Genomic DNA, 19,308 nt, shown 5'->3' on the forward strand with positions numbered 1-19,308 from the left:
AGGAATGGGGCATAGGAATTTCAAAAATACAAGCACCGAAATACCCAGCTCCGTTAAGAAAGCTATATGACCTAGCAACTCCAAAGGCCCACCACTACAGCATATTGAAGGGGATAGGGCCCTTCCTCTGCCAGTCACAGATGGATAATGTAAACATATCCTGCTTCCATTCATCATCATGGGGCATGCCTAGGAAAATAGTAACCGTACAACCAGGGAGTGCCCACCAACATGACCATAAACTAGTTCCCTATACTTTGCTGAGTGAAGTCGCAGCGTACTCCTAGCAGTGAGAAGCGTGTACTATTGCCACAACCACATATAACCTTCCTATCATGGAATGTAGCAGGACTATCAAGACGTCTTAGCTCAAACACAGCAAAATCACTGCTACTGGGGTCTGATGTTCTTTGTTTCCAAGAAACTTGGGCTCTAACACCTTTAACAATTGTTGGCTTCCAACGGATCCACCACGTAGCTAAGAAAAAAACATCTTTGGGAGGCCCTCCGGCGGCCTGTCAATATATCTCAACTTGAACATGAAAATAAAAACATACTCAATCTCAACCCAAGATGAGATGCTTCAAGAGCTCATATTGGAGAGTAGCAAGCCGCTGGCACCCCGCTTTTAAATCCTCCTGATCAATGCCTATTTTAACAGCTTTGGCTCAGATCGACCAAGACGTCTTCGCCAGCTGTGCGATAATCTGGACCAAGTCCTCTGTGACCATGTTAACTACGACACAATAATCTGTGGAGACTTTAATCTGCGACAATTAGGATCATTTAATACCACCTTCCTGTCTCAAAATCCTTTAAGTACCCAAATGAATAACACCTTAAGTAAACATAGATTACAATCTTTACAGCTAATAGAAAACAGCCAAGAATCATTACCCCAACCCTTGAAGACTTTTCAAAGGAATAAGTACCATCGACTACGTTTTTGCCACAGCAAATCTTATTAACCATCTCGCAAGCTTTAAAGTGCTTTCTTCTAAAGATAGGGACCATATACCACTTTGTACAACATTCAATGTAAATCTCCGAAACACAAACATCATAAAGTGTTGGGTATCTCATGCAATGATGAAAGATTTCATCTAATTCGGAGGATAAAATTGGGCCAGGTTCATTTACGGAATATAGCGTCCTGGAAAGCCGACACAGGACAGTCCCTGCAAGCCCAAAGTGAAGAATATCTACTATCTCATTGGACTCCCATTATCGGGGGTATCCATGAATTACTTAATGATCAAAATGGCCCCGGGCGGCACTAGTTAAAATCAACCAACAATAATCAACCGATTTTGGCGAGCTCACAGCACATTCGAAAGCTGACAACGGCACGCAAGAAAACTTGCAATGCACAAGCCAAAGCCGACCTGTCATTGGCACTCCAAGGCGCAAGAAAAAAGCATAGGCAATTGATATGGCAGGAAAAAACCAGCAGAGGGAAAAGGATTGGCAATATGTCCACTCAATCATAAGCAATCATAATCAGGCAGACCTATGGAGATACATCAAAAACAAAACAAGCCAACAACTAGTAAGGAGCAACTCCATCACTGAAGCAATGTGGTCTTCGCATGTAAATAACCTCTATGCAGCTGATCAAATGGGAGCCTCTCAGCCGGAATACTCAGATCCCTCGGACGACTCAGAGGACTGTGCCCCCATATTTACGATTTCTAGTACTCAAAAAGTACTAAGAAAAATAAGATCTCCAGGTGCACCTGGTGCAAATGGCCTCCCGGTCCAACTGTTCAAAGAAGACTCGTCATTATGCTCTGCAAAACTTCTTTTTACTGTTCATAACTTGCACTAAACTCCATCAAGTACCAGACAGATGGAGAGGTTCAATATTGCACCCAATTTTTGAAAAGGGCTGATAGCTTTGTTAGATATTGAGGCTAAGATCTATGCAGCTCAACTCCTAAAAGATCTAGAAGCTTGGGCAACAACAAACTCAATAATCCCTTTTTTCCAAACTGGCTTCAGACCCAATTCCTCCACACTGGACAATATCATCTCCCAATCTTACCTTATCCACCAAGCAACAAACCAGAAGACATCACTACTCCACGCATGTTTAATGGACTATTCATCTGCATTCGATCTGGTGGACAGCGGCATTCTTTGGAGAAAACTGCAGGTGTGGGGCATTCCCAGCAGCCTCCTCAATGCCATCATATCGCTATACACAACTACCTGGGTGAGGGTTAAGGTGTCAGACACTGCGCTAACCAAGAAGATCAATACCACCCAAGGGTTAAAACAAGGGTGCGTCCTTGCTCCAATGTTGTTTAACTTATACACAGCGGACATGTCGTGGGAGCACACCAACGCTAATCTAATCTCCCCAAAAGTCGGCACCACAAATATCACAATATTGGAATATGCGGACGATATCGTCCTCCTCGACAACTCAAAAATAGGACTCCAGAGAGCATTAAACTCTCTTCACCCATACAATAGTGTAAATAAATTGAAAGTAAAAAAAGCAAAAACAAAGGTTCTATCATTTGGAAGGACGCTACAAAAATAAATAACAATTGGTCCCTGGGTCCCCTAAAAATCTCTGGAGCCAAATTCTATAACTATTTGGGCACATGGTTTTCTGCAAATGGCACATCAACAACATATAAGCGTCACTTAAAGTACAAGGCATCTTTAATAACCACAAGACTGTGTCAACTTCATGTAGCTTTTGAAAGTCCTTCCTCAGACCCAATTTTAAAGGTACTCAGGGCAGTATTACCATCTGCAATTACCTATGGCAGTGAGGCCTTTCCAGGGCAACTCACCAATACCATCGAAAAATTACATCTAAAAACATACAAAAGAGTGTTTAAATTGCCCGGTTACACCAGGGGACCCTTGGTGAGACTTGAATTTGGCCTGGAGGGCATCATATGGTCAAGTATGGGGTCTTTTATAAAGTAAGATCACAGATGCATCACAGCAACACCGGGTACCCTGAAATATATTTTGCAAAATAACTTCAAACAAAAAATCAATCCATGGGCTACTTACTTAAGGATATCAGCAGAAACCCTACAAATCCACTTGACCACTTTAAATACTTCTTCACTTATGTTCGCTGCAATAAAAAGTATAATGAGAAAACAGACTAAATCACTTTCCAAGACTTTAGATCTGCAAAACATTAATACCATTTCACCACTAAGGGCCCTGGCAGCTTCATACAACAGTGAAAGTCTTGTTGGACTTAGGGCACAACCCTATCTTAATTGCACTATAGGGAAAGCCTGTCTGACTAAAATCTTGGCAGTAAGGATGCTGGCACTACGAATCAAAGATTTTAATCCCAATTGGCCGCTGCTGTCTAAAGTAGTCAAGTGTAGACTCTGCGGCTACAAATCAGAATCTTTTCTACATTTACTGTGCAGCTGTCTGATCTTGCTTGACTGCCGTCAAATCTTACTGAAGCCACTCTTTTTAATTCACGACATAAGAACATGCAACCAAGCAATGAACTAGATTTTTAGTACAATGGCCCCCCTCGAACTGGCAAGAATAGGTACATTTTTTTTAAAGCAGCGCAGGGCTTCCTAAAAAAGAGTTATCTTATGCCATAATTGCGTCTTCTCTGAAACTTTTTTATTCACTTTATGCAATGTTTTTTAACTTACTTTTATTCATTACCTTCATAATAGATATGTGAAAGGGAAGATTGTAGAGTGAAAACCTGTACACCAAGTTGCCTCCTTCCTTTGGGCACAAAAGCCATTCATATTATTTACGGTTTTGACATGTAACTAGCATTTTATTTTGCTTCTGTACAATTCTGTTTCTTTTTTTAAATCTTTTCTATTGTCATGGTTTTAAGTAATCTACACAATAATCTTTGGATAGACTTGACTGTCGCTTTTGATGCAGATGGGGTCCAGTGTGTGTTCTGCGGTGTGTTTTGGTTCTCTGATGAGCTAGATGAGTCCAGTCCTGCAAAAGCTTTAGAAGATTGCTGTGGAGCAGGGGTTCTTTCGATCTTACAGGTGAAAGTTGAGGTCACTGAGGAGAATGTAGGCTCTGGAGTCAATTTTGAGAGGAGCTACAAAGTCAGTGATGAGGTGGCTCATGGTCTGGGTGGTCGGTAGGTGAGAGTTCCGTTCAGGGTGAATTTTTCAGAGATTCGCAGCTGGAAGTGGAGTTGTTCTATGAACGGGATGGCATTCTCTGTGGATGTTGTGCATTTGATGGCTTCCTTGAAGATGATAACAAGTCCACCTCCTAGCTTGTGAAGAGTGTTCTGTTGAGTGATCTTGTAGCCCCCCTATGATTGCCATAGAGATGTTTTGAGCCAATGAGGGGGTTGAGCCAGGACTCTGTGATGTAGAGGATTTTGGGTGCTTGTTGCTCTAAAGGTCCCATATTTCATTTGTGTGTTTGCAGAGTTATCGTGTTTTGAGAAGCATTCATGTGAGTGAGTGTTGCTGTGAGAGTTTGCTGTGGTGTGTGGTGTAAAGTGGGAGTCTATGCATTGCTGGTTCTTGTGTTGAGTGAGTGTTGGCAAGGGGTGTTGAGGGTGTTGTTGGTATTTGTATGGGGTTTGGGTCAGTCACTGCTGGAGAACTGGCAAGGGATACAGATGAAAGCTCCTACTGTGGTGTGAGGTGCAGCCCGGCAGCAGTTGCTGGAATGGCATCCGGGGTCTAGCAACTGAAGGAGTGCTGCAGAGTATTGATTGGAGGTGATCAGACCAGGGTTCCAGGTGCTGGGCGCAACCGCTACCAAGCAGGTCCTGAGAGGAGGCAGGAGCCCAGGGCACCTTGATATAATTTCTGGCGCTGATGAGTGTCACCCACCAAAGCTGAGGTCTTGGAAAACTGGTGAAGGAGATGGTGGTGGAAGTGACATAGGAACCAGACTGACCTAGACTGTGGGTTTGTTATGATTAGCTGCAAGGCTGTCCAGGGCAATGTAAATCACAGAGAAGAAGATCAACGTGGGTCTAGAATTGGAGTGGAGAATGGCAAAAAACAATGGTAAAGGTGCATCAATCTGCATATACATCAATAAAACTCACAGGTTAAACAAATATTCCACCTCTACATACAAGCATGCAAGTACGCTGAGATCTGGATTTTATGCTAGGCAGATTTGTAGAGTACACTAACACCTGTGAGGGTGTTCTGGCACTGAGTAGGTGTGACACAACAAAACAAAATTCCTACCCACTGGATAGACAGTACGGGAATACCTCTTATATATTTTTAGAAGCACTATTAAGTCGCAGCTGAGCCTTGTGATTCACAAACTACTCATACCACAGAAATAATTGTACAATTGAAAATAAACACAATTTATTCAAATACATATATTTTTTTACAATGGTACAGTAAATTAATTAAGTTAAACAGCTTCGGTCATAAACATATACATCAAAACCCAATAATTTGACATGCATGAATCTCAATATTCATCACAGTATGCATTCTCTCTAGTATCCTCCTACTAAAACACCACCGACAACACACTTGCAATCAGACTTATACATCTCATTCATACAACACATAGCACAACCTTGTTATTTACAAACACAGCAGTTAAATCCAATCAATTTCAAAGACATAATATCAGCAAAATCAAATTGATCAATACTCAAAATTCACTGCATATATAAATATAGAATGCTCAGAACACAATTGGTCCAAGGTGCGTAAAAAATTATATATTCATAGGTATACATAGCGTGTATCAAATGAACATGATAAAATGAGTAATAGCATACTGTTAGAACTGGGGGTCTCTAGTTGGCAATGGTATACACCTTTGTGCAAATAAGGACCCTTGTTTCTAAGTCAGGACAAGGAGATTACACTCCTAGATAACCCCTGCTCAACCCCTTGGAGGCTTGGCACGAGCAGACAGGCTTATCTCAGAGGCAGTGTGTTAAGCATTTGTGAATATACACAGTGTTAGAAAGGGGATCTCTGGTTGGCTAAGGCTTGCGCCAAAGCCAGGCAGAGACCACCACTCAAGTCAGGGCTTGGGAGTTACACGCCAAGATATCCCCTATTCACCCCCTTGGTAGCTTGGCACGAGCAGTCAGACTTATCCTGGAGGCAATGTGTAAAGCGTTTACGCAACACACACAACAGCAGCAACACACTAGGTACACCACAAAAAGGAACTCCATACAAGGTTATGTATAAAAATAGCCTTTGTATTACCATAAACACATTAGATCATAATCACACAATTTAAACTGTGCCAACTGGCACTGGGCAGTATCTAAAGGGGATTATATACACCTGAAAGGGCCAATTGGGCCACTGTCAGAACAATCACAAGTCACCAATTGTAAATGTAGCACAACTAATAAATGTAGAGCACAACCAGTAACTACTGGTAAAAGTTAGGAAAACACTTCGCAATAATAATCACATTAGGCATAAAACATATTAGGCCTAAAAACCCTTAGCATAAACCATAGTATGCAAAACAACCTCCTAATCATAAAAGTACATTTAGAGGTATGAAACAGTGCGTAAAACATACTACATGAATTACATTTCCTAGCACCAAAATCACATTTAGCACATAAATCACATTAGGGCCTGGTGCACTATAAATCTAACCGTACCCCTGGCCAACTGACCATCCAATAAGGGGGCACAAATGCCCTATGTCTACAAAGTCAGGGCTGCTGCCTAGGCAGTGAAAGTTAAGGGTACGCGACTACGCAAACCTAAATGTTGCAGCTGCCCACTACTTGCTGGGCAGCTGGGAAAGTGTGGGGCAAAGGAGTGCATCTCCATCCTGACTTTGCAAGACCCCAAAAGAACTGTGCGCCTAAACGGTGCAGCTGGAACTAATTGCTGCGCAGCTGTAACTAATTAAATGAGGAATAGGCTCTCAGTGGCCCTTAAAACACATTATGCCCCCATTGTTGGAGCCACGCACAGGCTCTTAGAATTATCATGTCCCCATGGAGCGCACGGGCTCCTGAAAGAATTATGCACCACTAAAGAAGAAGAAGAAGAACTTGCTCCCAAAAATTAGGCACCACACAGGGAAAAAAAACGGGCCCCTCTGGCCCTTTAAACACTCATGGCCCTGGTGCAGCTGCCCTCTAGCCATCGGGACAGCTGGAATGTCAACTAGGGCCCCAGCACCACGGTGGAGCCTGGAAATGCCCATGGGCCCCTCTGGCCCTTTAAGTAATAATGCGCCGCCTCATGGGAGCCACATAGGGCTCTGAAGAGAAATAGGCAATTCTTTGGAGCAGACCGCTGCCAGCTGGGGCCGCTCATGCACTCTTCTTTAGACAGGCACCAACACAACGGAGAGGCCCAAACTTACCGGGCTCTACAGGCGGCGGCAAACTCCTGCTTCGCCTGGTCCCACACTGGTGCAGCTTCTCTCTGGCTGCACCAGAGTGCGGGGAAATTCTCCGGGCATCCCTCTGCACACGGGGCTCCCTCTTCCCTACGGGATCCCCGCGCTGCTACTGGCTGACTCGGACGCCTATCCTGTTCATCCTGGCCCCCTCCTGGGACCCGGGACTCCTGCGGCAAAGGCGATCATGAATGCAGATGATGAAGGTCCTTAAACAGTTCCTTCTCCTTTCCTTGTCAATGAGGAAACCACTGCAGTCCAACCCAGCAAACAGCACACTGGCAGAGGGGCAGTCCAAACTCCTGCAGCTTTCTTGGTTCTTCTCCTTTGCATAAGGTTCGCCTTGTTCCCAGAAGTGATCTAAAGTTCTTGGGTCTGAGTCCCAATATTTATACTACTGTTCTATTTGTTCTCTGAAGGCAGAGAGGCCTCTACCTAGTCCAAACCAGTTCTTGAGCACGTTGTTTACAGGACTCCTTCTTTCCTTTCACAGTGCAGGGCAGAAGCATCAGAAGCCCCACAGGAGGTGGAGCCAGCATTGTGGAGGGAAAGCACATCCCTGGAGCACTTTGCTGACATGATTCCTTCTCTTCTTTCACAGTGCAGGGCGGATATATCAGCCACACCCCAGGAGGTGGAGCTATCATTGTGGAGGGAAGGCCCAGCCCTAATTAGGTCCCAGGTGCAACTCCTTCCTCCCATCTAGATGCAGATCTCCCTATTCACCACTGGGCGGACTCATTCTGTCTCTTTGAATCCCCCAGTCATTTTCACTCAAACTCCAGACAAGGAATACACAACCTAGCAGAGGCAGGCTTTGGATGGTTAGGCAAGAAAATACCTACTTTCTAAAAGTGATATTTTCAAACACAGAATGTTAAAACCAACTTTACTAAAATATGTATTTTATCATTCTGAGTTCAGGCATACTAAATTCGAATTTCTACCATGTTCCCCGAGTTAGTTGGGATTATAACATTTAATAATCTAACTGCCCATTCCTGCCTATGAAGAACAGGTAGCATTACAATAGTGAAAAACGAAAAAGGCTGTAATTCACTATTAGGACATGGTACACACACCAGGCATGTCCTACCATATACTTACAATGCACCCTACCCGTGGGCCTACAATAGGGGTATCTGATATGAAGAAAAGGGAAGGTTTAGGGACTGGCAAGTGGGTGCACTGGCCAAGTCGACATGGCAGTACTAGACTGCACATAGGCTCTGCAATGGCAGGCCTGAGACACACCTTACAAGCTGCAAGCCCACCAGCAGTATTTGATTTACATGCCCTGGTCACACATGGTGCATTGTACTAGGGTCTTACAAGTAAATCAAAGAACCCAATTATGGAATCACTAATTAGTACATCAACTTAACATAGGGAGCACTTGCACTGTGGCACTGAATAGCAGTGGCACAGTGCCCAAAGCATATAACCAGCAAAAACATATCAAAAACAAAGGAGGCAATCAGTAAAAATGAAAGGGAGATTCACTCTAATAATGCCAGGTCTAACACACACGTTCAAAGAATAGTTCTGCATTTAGCAAGTATAGTGTTCAGTTGATCCAATTAGCTTCATATATCAACTTCCACGGTCTTCGGGTCCACTTCCAGGTGAGCGCCATGCACGTTTCGGTGGGAGACCCAGGGAGAGCAGTCCCACCTTCAACAAGGTGCAAATGAAATACAATCCAACACAAAGGGTGGAAGAGGGGAAGTCGCCCATTAGGGAGCAAGGGGCCAAGAAACTGTCTCAACCCAGGCAGGGCCAGCTCTAGAGTGGTGCGACCGGTGCCACCGCACCGGGTGCTGACTCTTGGAGGGGGCGCCGTGTTTGGAATTATTTCATGGTTTTTTAAAGCACCTGCTGCTGCATTCCTAGCCTCCGGCAATTTTCATACAACAATAAAAATTTCTAGATAACTCCGGTGATTAATGTTCTTTTGGGAGAGAGAAGGAGTTTTGTCTAGTGGAAGTTTTAACTCATTTAATGATAGCACAGAGGGTTAATATCCCTGCTGCAAATAATGTGTACCATGCAGATCACAACTTGCATATAGTTTAAATATATCAGTGCTTTTGTCAGAGAGATCGTTTTGTTACTAGCAGTGTGGATGTGAAAATCCTAACCTGGAACAGTGAACTAATAACAATCATCAAAGAGCTTCATGCAAACTGCAAGGTATAGATTATAGCATTATGATTTTTTCTCCGTCTTTCATTATTTAATGTTTCCAAAAGTGTTCAGTTCAGTGAAAAATAAAATTCTTATTAACTGTAACCTCCAACCATGGGGTTATCTTATAAATTCTGAGTCCGTGCTTCGAAAGACCAAACACTCTTAAACTATACTGTCTACCAATATGGAAGACAAGTGACTCACCTTGTGGTTTTCTGGCCTATGTAACATTTCCAATACACTGATTTACACACATATGATTGATTGTCTCTGTGTAATATGTGCGTGATGTAGAATGCTTGGAAAACCTTAACTGGTGTAGGTGGCGCAATATAACTAACCAAATGCATCTGAGAGAGAGAGTGGTTATGGAGACTTGAGAGGGCCCTGTTAAAGGATGGTATTGAGGGAGTCCATGTGGGGCGCCAACAAACATTGTCGCACAGGGCGCCACCAGTGCTAAAGCCGGCCCTGAACCCAGGGATCAGCAACCAATAATACGAATGTACTCTGGCCCCAGTAGACCATTTATTGATGTTGGTTTTGGTGATCCTAACAAGCTTAAAGTTTCTTTCAGGTCAATGTCCTGTTTTGCCATTTAGAAATATCGGCCTCCATATTCTGAGTTTCAGACCACCTAGGAGACCTGCAATCTCTGTATCTGACATGTAAAAGACGTTTTGTCCTGCTGTGGGGTTTCCCCTTTTGGATTGGAACAACTTGGCCTTCAGTGGTCCCTCCGTTTGGAGGCGGAACCCATGTTGTCATGCGTTATTAGTGGCTGACCCGTGAATTAAGACAGTTTCGACTGTTATCATCCACTACTAGTAGCATCGCCTCCCACAAGACAGGAGCCTTGTTTTCTGTTGCCGATTTAGACAACTGTGTTTCCCATTTATTGCAAATGGCAGCTTTCCCATCCAGCTTTGGGGAAGATATTTCGAGATCCTCTCTGTCCCCACTGAAGACTTGTTTAGGCCTCCATCTACTTGAACCTCAGCTTTCACCTCTCTGCTCAGAGGATATCTACCCAAGGAACAATCTTTAAGAATCGTCCTAGGTGCCTTTCACGTTTGAGCCATTTTCTGCATTATTCCTGTTTCTGTCTTGAATGCCTTTATACCGCTTGACCTTGAAGTCTGCTCAGAGGGACAGAAGTTTCCTAATGTTTGGATACCAAGGCTCCCTGACCCTCCCATGTTTTTTAGTGCCCTGAAGAAAGTGCGACCTTCACTAAAGGTCATTACCGAAACGCGTGTCAGGGCATGCTGCGGAGACCACCAAAATAAACAAAATCACTACATACAATGTTTGCAGGAGTGATTTAACTACTCTTATTCAGAAATGTATTTGCACAGGATATTAATAAAATTATATTATGATAACAACTATATTGTTAAAAAAAAATCTTCTGCTGTATACACCACCCAAAGACTTTGATATTCACTTTATTATTGTACAAACAGACACTATATTCTAGATATTTTCTTGCATATGTTAGAGGGATGGTTCTCCCAGACTTCTTTATTTCTTGTTTTTAGTATGTGCAGAATGTTTGTGGTATGAATGTGGTATATATGGAAGAGTGGGATTAGATATATTAATATATTCTTTTGTGTCTTGGCATTGTTGAAATTAATTTCCTTATTTATCATGTTGTGATTATATAGTATTTAGTTTATACTGTTTTAATACTCATAATAAAAATAAGAATGTATTCACTCTTTACCTAATTACTGTGATTTATAAATGCATTGCATGTGATTGAATATCTTTATTATTAATATCAGCACATATAGGGAGCGTAACTTCTGTCTGGCTCAGGTGTGACTCTTTATGAGTACTTTCAAAAGGTGAGTTTGTTTCAGTAACCCTCATGCAGGATATTATTCATATTAGAGTTGCTTTTTTCCCTGACTTCCTGCCTGAGCATCTTCATCCCAGGGGCCCTCTCTCTTTGTATATTTACACATCCATGTGTGCTATGCCTACAACCCACTGCCCTAGCATAGGTCAGACACCACTCTAGCTGGGTGCACTATACCAGTGGTGAGGGTACAGGGGCATGAGCACTGCACCCCTACGGTGTATAGACAAATTCTTAGACATTATAAGTGCAGTAATGCCATTAACCCCTTCTATGCTGCTGACGGCCCCCGGCCGTCATGCAACGCAATGGGCGTGTGCTGATGAGAGCTGGGGGCTGTCATGAACCCGCCCACTTCAAAAAACGCTGCACAGGCGCAGAATCACGGTCGCCTCCAAGGGGTTAAGAGTATATGGTGCTGGGAGTTTGACATTTCGAACTCCAAAGTGCCATAATGGATTTACTGAAAACTGGGAAGTTTGATATCAAACTTCTCAGCACATTAAACCCTCACTGACGCCAGTGAGGAATTTAATGGTATATGCACTCAGAGGGCATCTTAGAGATCCCCCCTTAAAAATGACCAGCCTCTGGTGGGTTCACTCACTGGTACACACCAGCCTGCCACCACGAGACATGTTTCTGGACCCTTGGGGTAGGAGCCTTCGCTCCATGAGCCCAGAAACAAAGCCTTTCCTGGGCAGTGGTGGTCGAACCTTCCCCAGACCAGGAAGAGCCATCTGTGGCAGGGGAGCTGCAAAGACCTTTGTAGCGCGAGCCCCACCCTCTCCTGCTATCAGGAGCAGACCCCTTTCCTGTCACCGCTCCTTTTCAGCTGGAAGACATGCAGGAATGATTAGTACAGCCCAGAAAGTGTGCCCACCTCTGCCAACCCTCTGATAAAGCCTTAATGCTCACCCACACTACCACAAATAGAGTGTAAGTTGTTATCTACATTTACCTCTGGATACCTTTGGGACACCACTAGACTCTGCACATTAATTATGGTATAGTATATAAAGAGCCAGCTTCCTACACAGGGGCACTCTTCTCTTTTGTAATCTGAGCAAGTGTGAGTCTATCTAAACCTTGGGCCTATTAGGACTACTCAAAAAGCCACGTCTTCAGCTTCACGTTTGTGCAAGGGATGATCAGTGGAGCTCCTTAAGGTGTGGTGTGATGTGAGTGTGGCTGGGAGGTTGAAAGTGATTCTGTTGCTGAGTTTTGAATAGTCTGCAGCCTTCTGGTGAGTTTTATGTTGACAGCATGGAAACAAGCCTTCTCTGGATGCCAAAAAGCCAGAGACCTTCAGGCCAATCTCACTGCTCTCTTGGATTGCTAAAATCGTGGAAGCATATAAGATCTGTACCCATTTAGTGCAATAGGGCCAACAGCCCATGTTTCCTGACTGCAGACAATACAAAGTTTTGGAGCTATTCCACCCAATCTTCATTTTTAAGTTTGTCCCAAACTCCCACAATATTCCATGAAAAGAACTGCAAACCTCACCCACGGTCAGCATTATTAATTTCTCTGTTCAGGATATACACAGGTTTAGCTGAAAAGGGTGAATTAAATTAATGGTAGTCTCTAACTGGTCCGTTACCTCAGTTGGACCATTTGAGATCAAGTGTGAATCATTTTCTGTAAACCCTAATAGTAATTCAAATCGAATACAGTGGGCAAAAGGGACAAAAGAGGATGGTCTTTCTGGAATTCATTGCATTCGGTTATAATGCACATTGAAAATATAACCTGGTGGGGGCAGATAAAAAAACCTAATGCACAGCCATTATTTTGCTAAGATTTGCACTAACACAATTCAAACAAGACAGTAAAGAATGAACACACTCTGGGTCTTTAATTTCACAATGACTCAGTCCCCCTCAATAGATTTTGCTATGGGGCCAAACCATATTACTGTGCGTGCTATGATTATTTTGTCAATACCAGCTGGGTTACAATCTACATTCCTCCACAGTAGTAAATAGCTTTATTTATACGACTATGGAAAGACTCCTGTTGGCCTTTTACTAGGTTAGGAACTCCAACTAAAACTATTGCATATGGAGTATAGTCCAAATGTAAATGTAGGCTATCGGGGACACCTAAAAACTGAGCCATAGTAGCAGTCTGTTGAAAGTTAGAAAAGTTCTTAATCCTAGTAGTGTGTGTCCGAAAGATCCCTTGATGGACCTGACAAACCTGTAACCCTTCATCAAAAAATAAATGACATAGTGCACTCCTTCTTTCTCACGTTTGTCCTTATAGCTTTTGTTTTCACCTGTTATGCGTGCAAAGCCCGGTATCGTGAACTGCCAAATCACGTGTTAGTAACATCACTTCAAACACAGGGGCTGTAGGAATGCATTCCTACAGCGTTTTAAGGAAATGATGTATTGATAAGTGTCTTACATGTGACAGATCAACAAGTACGAAATGTATAAAAAGTGGACCAATTTGGAATAAAAATTGATGAAATGGACTTACTGTGGCATTATTGTAATGCACAACTCAAAGCTGTGCGTCCGGATTGGGGCGTCAATACGCCCCTGTGTTTGTAGAAAACCTGTAACCCTGTCAACCCATGGATTGTGTTTAGTGGCAAGCTTAGTTGTTCAATGATGCCGCCTCTGCACATGGCCTTGAGGGGGTGTCAGAGGGTGTTGGATGACAAACCAGGAAGACAAGCTTGTATTACTAATATGTGAGCAGAGTCCTGGGTTACCATAAAACCTGCCTTCATCGGAGTAATTACCAGAGGTATTTTTATCCTGGTCAGAGCTTTGCATACATTTCCGGGTGACCAATAATTGTTTTTTAGATGTTGTGCCACCCTCTACTCATTTCCTCTTTCCACCCTTGGCATTTGGTCTCTCATCCACACCCACACTCTGCTCTATTACTAAGGTTCAAGATTGCCACCAGACGGTTAGGAACTTGAGGAAGGAGCTCCGAGGCTGGGGATAGCTCATCAGCAAAAGTCCCCGATAAGCCTGTACACAACACTAGACAACATTTGTCAATACACAACCAACAACATGCTACATGGCAATAATTATGGTCCTCCGAGCACTCAATATTATCAAAAAGAGAGTCTTTATGTAGTTTTCATCCTTTTAATGTTCACTCTGTATCCACATCAAATCCAATTCTCCATCAAACGATTGCTTGCAGCCAACGCGCGTTTCGTCAAGTCCGTATAGGACAATTTGACTTCCTCAGGGCTGCAACCCAAAGGATCACAATCAGTCTCATTCTTCCAAATAAAATATAAAACAAAGCAATTCATACATTGTTTGCATATTAATATAAATCATACAAAATAAGTACCATTCTAACCTAAGTTCAGGTCCAGTATACATTCATTGTCTACACATATTATTCTCACCAGAAGGACTATATTTGCCAAAGACATCAACTCAATATTAACATAGGACCAAAAAGTATTTAAAACCATCAAGTTATATACAGGTCATGTATACAGTGTAATAGGTTGAAGACTGTGGTTACCGAAAACGCCAATAGTTAACAGGTCATATGTAAATAACTCACCTAACTAATGGTAATTGTCTACCCACGGACCATCCAAACGAAATTCCTTAGAAGTTTGGGTCAATTCCCTTCTCTACACGTTCAAGATCTATAATAGAGATTATTACACGTATAGTCTTATTGACAGTACTAGATCGGTAAAAGTAACAGATGCGTCCACCTATTAAGTTATTCTCTGTTCAATATATGTACTCACCATATAGTGGTGGGAATATTGTATATGTCAGCAGCGCGTAAAGTTTTGTCCAAATCCTCACTTGTGATCAAAGTTTTGTCCAAATCCACACTTATGATCAAAGCTCCAATGTATTGTTCCAATCAATTCCTAAGGCGGATTTATAACTGTATCAATAATATTCTCTATGAGTTATTTAGCCCAATACATGTATATGTAATATCTACCTCACCTTAACTCCAGTATCTGTACACATACGTTTTTTCTTCTGTATCTTCAAAATCCTCCGTGTTATAAAGGATCAATGGCACGAGTCCGTGTCTAGTAAAAGGAAGATACAATAATAAGCCTCTTATTATCCCCAACTGTTAGCTGCAAAGTTATGGCAATATCTCTGCATTTCGTTCGTTTTACTCACCGTTTAGACAGTATCGGTATCGGTATCCCGTTTCTTACTCTGGCGTTCTGCGTGGGCGCCATCTTTCAGTAGCAATTTATAGTGGAAAACATGGGCGACATCTTGTAGTGTCAAATTTGCCCGCAATTCGACCAATATTTTCAAATAATACTTTACTCGCTAAAAATTATGTATTGTTTCAGAACGATGAAGACAGTATCCCATTCTCTGTCTATACGCACATCGTCTTTCATTTTAATAAAGTTCTCATACCGGCGATTCCGCGCGGGCGCCATCTTTTAACAGTAAAATGAAGCGAGGTACACAGCAGACATCTTGTAATGTCTCCGTATACCTGAATATATATTAACGTAATCCAATGCTCGCTATAGCTTAGATATTACCAAAACGTATTATATGTTTTTAGTCTCACACATATTGTAAGCATTCTAGCAAGGCATTTAGTATACGTGCCTTGAAATTAGATACGCCACAGTGAGCGCCATCTTGTATGGTCTATATATACTCTTAGACATGTAATTTTAGGCTAAATAAAATCACGTAAATAAATCTCACCATTTATGGCCAGATGAATCCTAATTTTATATTTTTCCTAGTCCTGTGAACCACTGTGGTCCTCAGGTAAACCACAATCTTTTCCCTTTATTTTATCAAAATTCAAGCATTGCCTAACATGTCTGCTCATTCTAAGCATAAGGCAAAACGTAGAGGCAGTGGGTTCAACAGTATTATTCTCTTTTTTCTTTTCAATCACTCTCTTTTTCAATAGAGCATGCAATGTTAGAGAGAAAGTAGTACATACTAAACATAAAACAGAGATATAGACACCAACATTGTTAGTTGCAGTTTTCACCTCTAATATTCAACAAGTCTCCCTTTAGTTACCAAGATAGAACTCATACTCATGATCTACATTGAGTCCACATTCAACCGCCCTCAGTCTAATCAACCAGAGTACTTCTCGTTTCCTAAGTGCCAATACTCTGTTACCTCCTCGTGGGTCAGGTTTTAAATGGTCAATTCCATGGTAAGAGAAAATATGTTGATCCTTAGTCTCAAAATTCTGGATTAAATGCGATGCAATCGGATACCTTGTGTCCCCATTCTTCAATGCTCTATAGTGTTCAGCAATTCTGTCTCTGAGCCTTCTCTTGGTACTCCCTACGTAGATTTTACCACATGTACAAGCAATCACATAAATCACGTATGTTGTGTCGCAGTTAATGAACATGCCAATAGTGTATTTACCGGAATTATTGTATTCAAAGGTTAGTACCTTTTTCATTGCCCATCTACAAGATATACATCTACCGCATTTGTAGAATCCCTTAAAACTGTTCAACCAGTCAGTTTTGTTCTGTTTAGTTGGATAACTGGGACTTAGCATGTTCTTAAGAGTCGTTCCTCTCCTAAATGTCACACTAGGTTTGTCATAAATGTATGGTTTCAAATCATCGTCTATACAAAGCAGGTGCCAATGTCTGTTTAGAATAGAAAATAACTTGGAGCTGTCAGTTCCATAGTTAGTTATTACTCGTACTTTCTGGTCAGTTGTCCTGCCATCCTTACTGTCTCTTATTAATGTAGTTTCTCTTCTTACCTTCTTCACTCTTGATACAGCTTTGGAAATCACATTCTGTCTATATCCTCGATTAAGGAATCTGGATGTCATATCTGCTATATTATGCTCAAACTCTTTATCCGTTGAGCAGTTACGTCGAGCTCTAATTAATTCACCATATGGTATGGCTCTCTTTTGATAGTTGGGATGACAGCTCTCAGCATGTAGGATTGAGTTACAACTAGTCGGTTTACGGTACATTCGACTGTGGATCTTTGTTCCCTCCACATGTAGCTCTACATCCAAGAAAGTGATTTTCTGCTTGTCATAAGTGGTCGTGAATCTCAAATTATACGTGTTATCATTCAGGTAGTCAAAGAAACCTTTAAGTTTCTCTACCGTCCCCGTCCATATCATCAAACAATCGTCAATAAAACGACCCCAGTAATGTATATATGGTGTCCATTCAGTTCCCTCAGGGCCCCAGATTCGCTCCGCCTCGAACCAACCCATGAACAGGTTGGCAAAAGACGGAGCAAATCTGGAACCCATCGCAGTCCCAAGTCGTTGTCTGTACCAGTGGCCGTCAAACAGAAACACATTATTTTCCAGTACCAACTTAGTCATACGTAGTAGCATTTGGGTGTGATCAAACATTTCAGCTGGTCTTACACTGAGAAAGTGGTCCAAGGCACGTATGCCTATGTCGTGATCAATGATGGTATAAAGGGATACCACATCCAGTGTTACTAATAGCATACCATCTTCCCAAATGATATCTTCAAGTAGATTCAGTATATGCTTAGTGTCTTCTATGAAAGATGGTAAGTTATAGAGATATTGTCTCAAAAAACAGTCAACAAATTCAGACAATCTCTCCGTCGGGCCACCAATGCCTGAGACAATGGGCCGTCCTGGCGGCTTGTCTCGGCATTTGTGGACTTTGGGGAGAGTGTATAAACACGGTGATCTAGGTGTGTTAAGCTTAAGGTAAAGGTATTCGTCATGGTCTAATTGTGTTTGGTCATACCATACTTTAACTTCATTGTTAATTTTAGCAGTGATGTCTGGAATGGGGTTGATAGTCAACTTCTCATAGAACAAAGCATTATTGAGTTGAGAGTGGACCTCATCATTATAGTCAGTAGTGTTTAATACAACTATATTCCCACCCTTGTCTGCATTTCGTATCGTTATAGCTTTATTGTTCATAAGGTCTCGTAAGGCTTCTCTTTCACCAAGTGTAAGATTATCACGAGGTACCCTAGTATCCCTACATTTGGATACGTCCACTATTTTGTCTATATCTGCGCAGACCATTTTAAAGAATGTGTCGATGGTGTTCCCTGGAATCAATTGTGGGGTCCATTTGGATTTTACTTTTAATCCACTCCCTTCCCTCTCAAATCTTAATATTTCAAGATCTTCAATGAGTGTTTGCATTGTGACCGGATCGTCTTCCCTTTCAGTAAGCGATAAAAGAAGTTGAGTATCTTTTAGTTCCTGTATGGTAATTTCACTCAAAACTTTATTAGAAGTTTGCTTATCTTTTGCAGGTACATTGGCAAAGTGTTTCTTAATTTTAAGGTTTCTAACAAATTTAAAGAGATCTATTTTGGTCATACACCAATCCAAATTCGTTGCCGGACAAAAACCCAAACCATTTTTTAAAACAGTAACCATATTCTCAGATAATTCACAAGAAGATAAGTTGATCACTTCTATGTCACATGAAATGGGTTCATCATTCATTGTCATTCCTTCCATGATCTCAGGCTCCTTATTCTTGCGCCTGGATCTCCTACCCCCCCTACTGCCTCTCCTTGTCTTTTTGCTTGTGTATCTCTGTTTCTCATCTCTAGGTCCCGATTCCCTTTCCTTAATCTCTGTACCTCCCCAAAAAAAGTAGTATTCTCTGTAGTCGGGACAATCTCTGGTGCATCTCCATTTTCACTGCTCGATAACACTGAAGATGCATCAGTATCACTTACAACAGGGGTGCCACCACTCCTTGTATTTGAGGGTACTTTTTTAACCAGATAATCAAATCTCCTAGCAAAGGTATAGACCCTTCCTGTACTATAATCTTTCTCATCCCTTTTAAGTTTATTTGCTTTCCTTTTCTTAATCTCCATCTGCAGATCATTCAATTTCTCATCTAGAACCAAATAGTTCTT

This window comes from Lissotriton vulgaris, chromosome 2_1 (genome assembly GCF_964263255.1).
Source record: "Lissotriton vulgaris chromosome 2_1, aLisVul1.2, whole genome shotgun sequence".
Taxonomy (NCBI): domain Eukaryota; kingdom Metazoa; phylum Chordata; class Amphibia; order Caudata; family Salamandridae; genus Lissotriton; species Lissotriton vulgaris.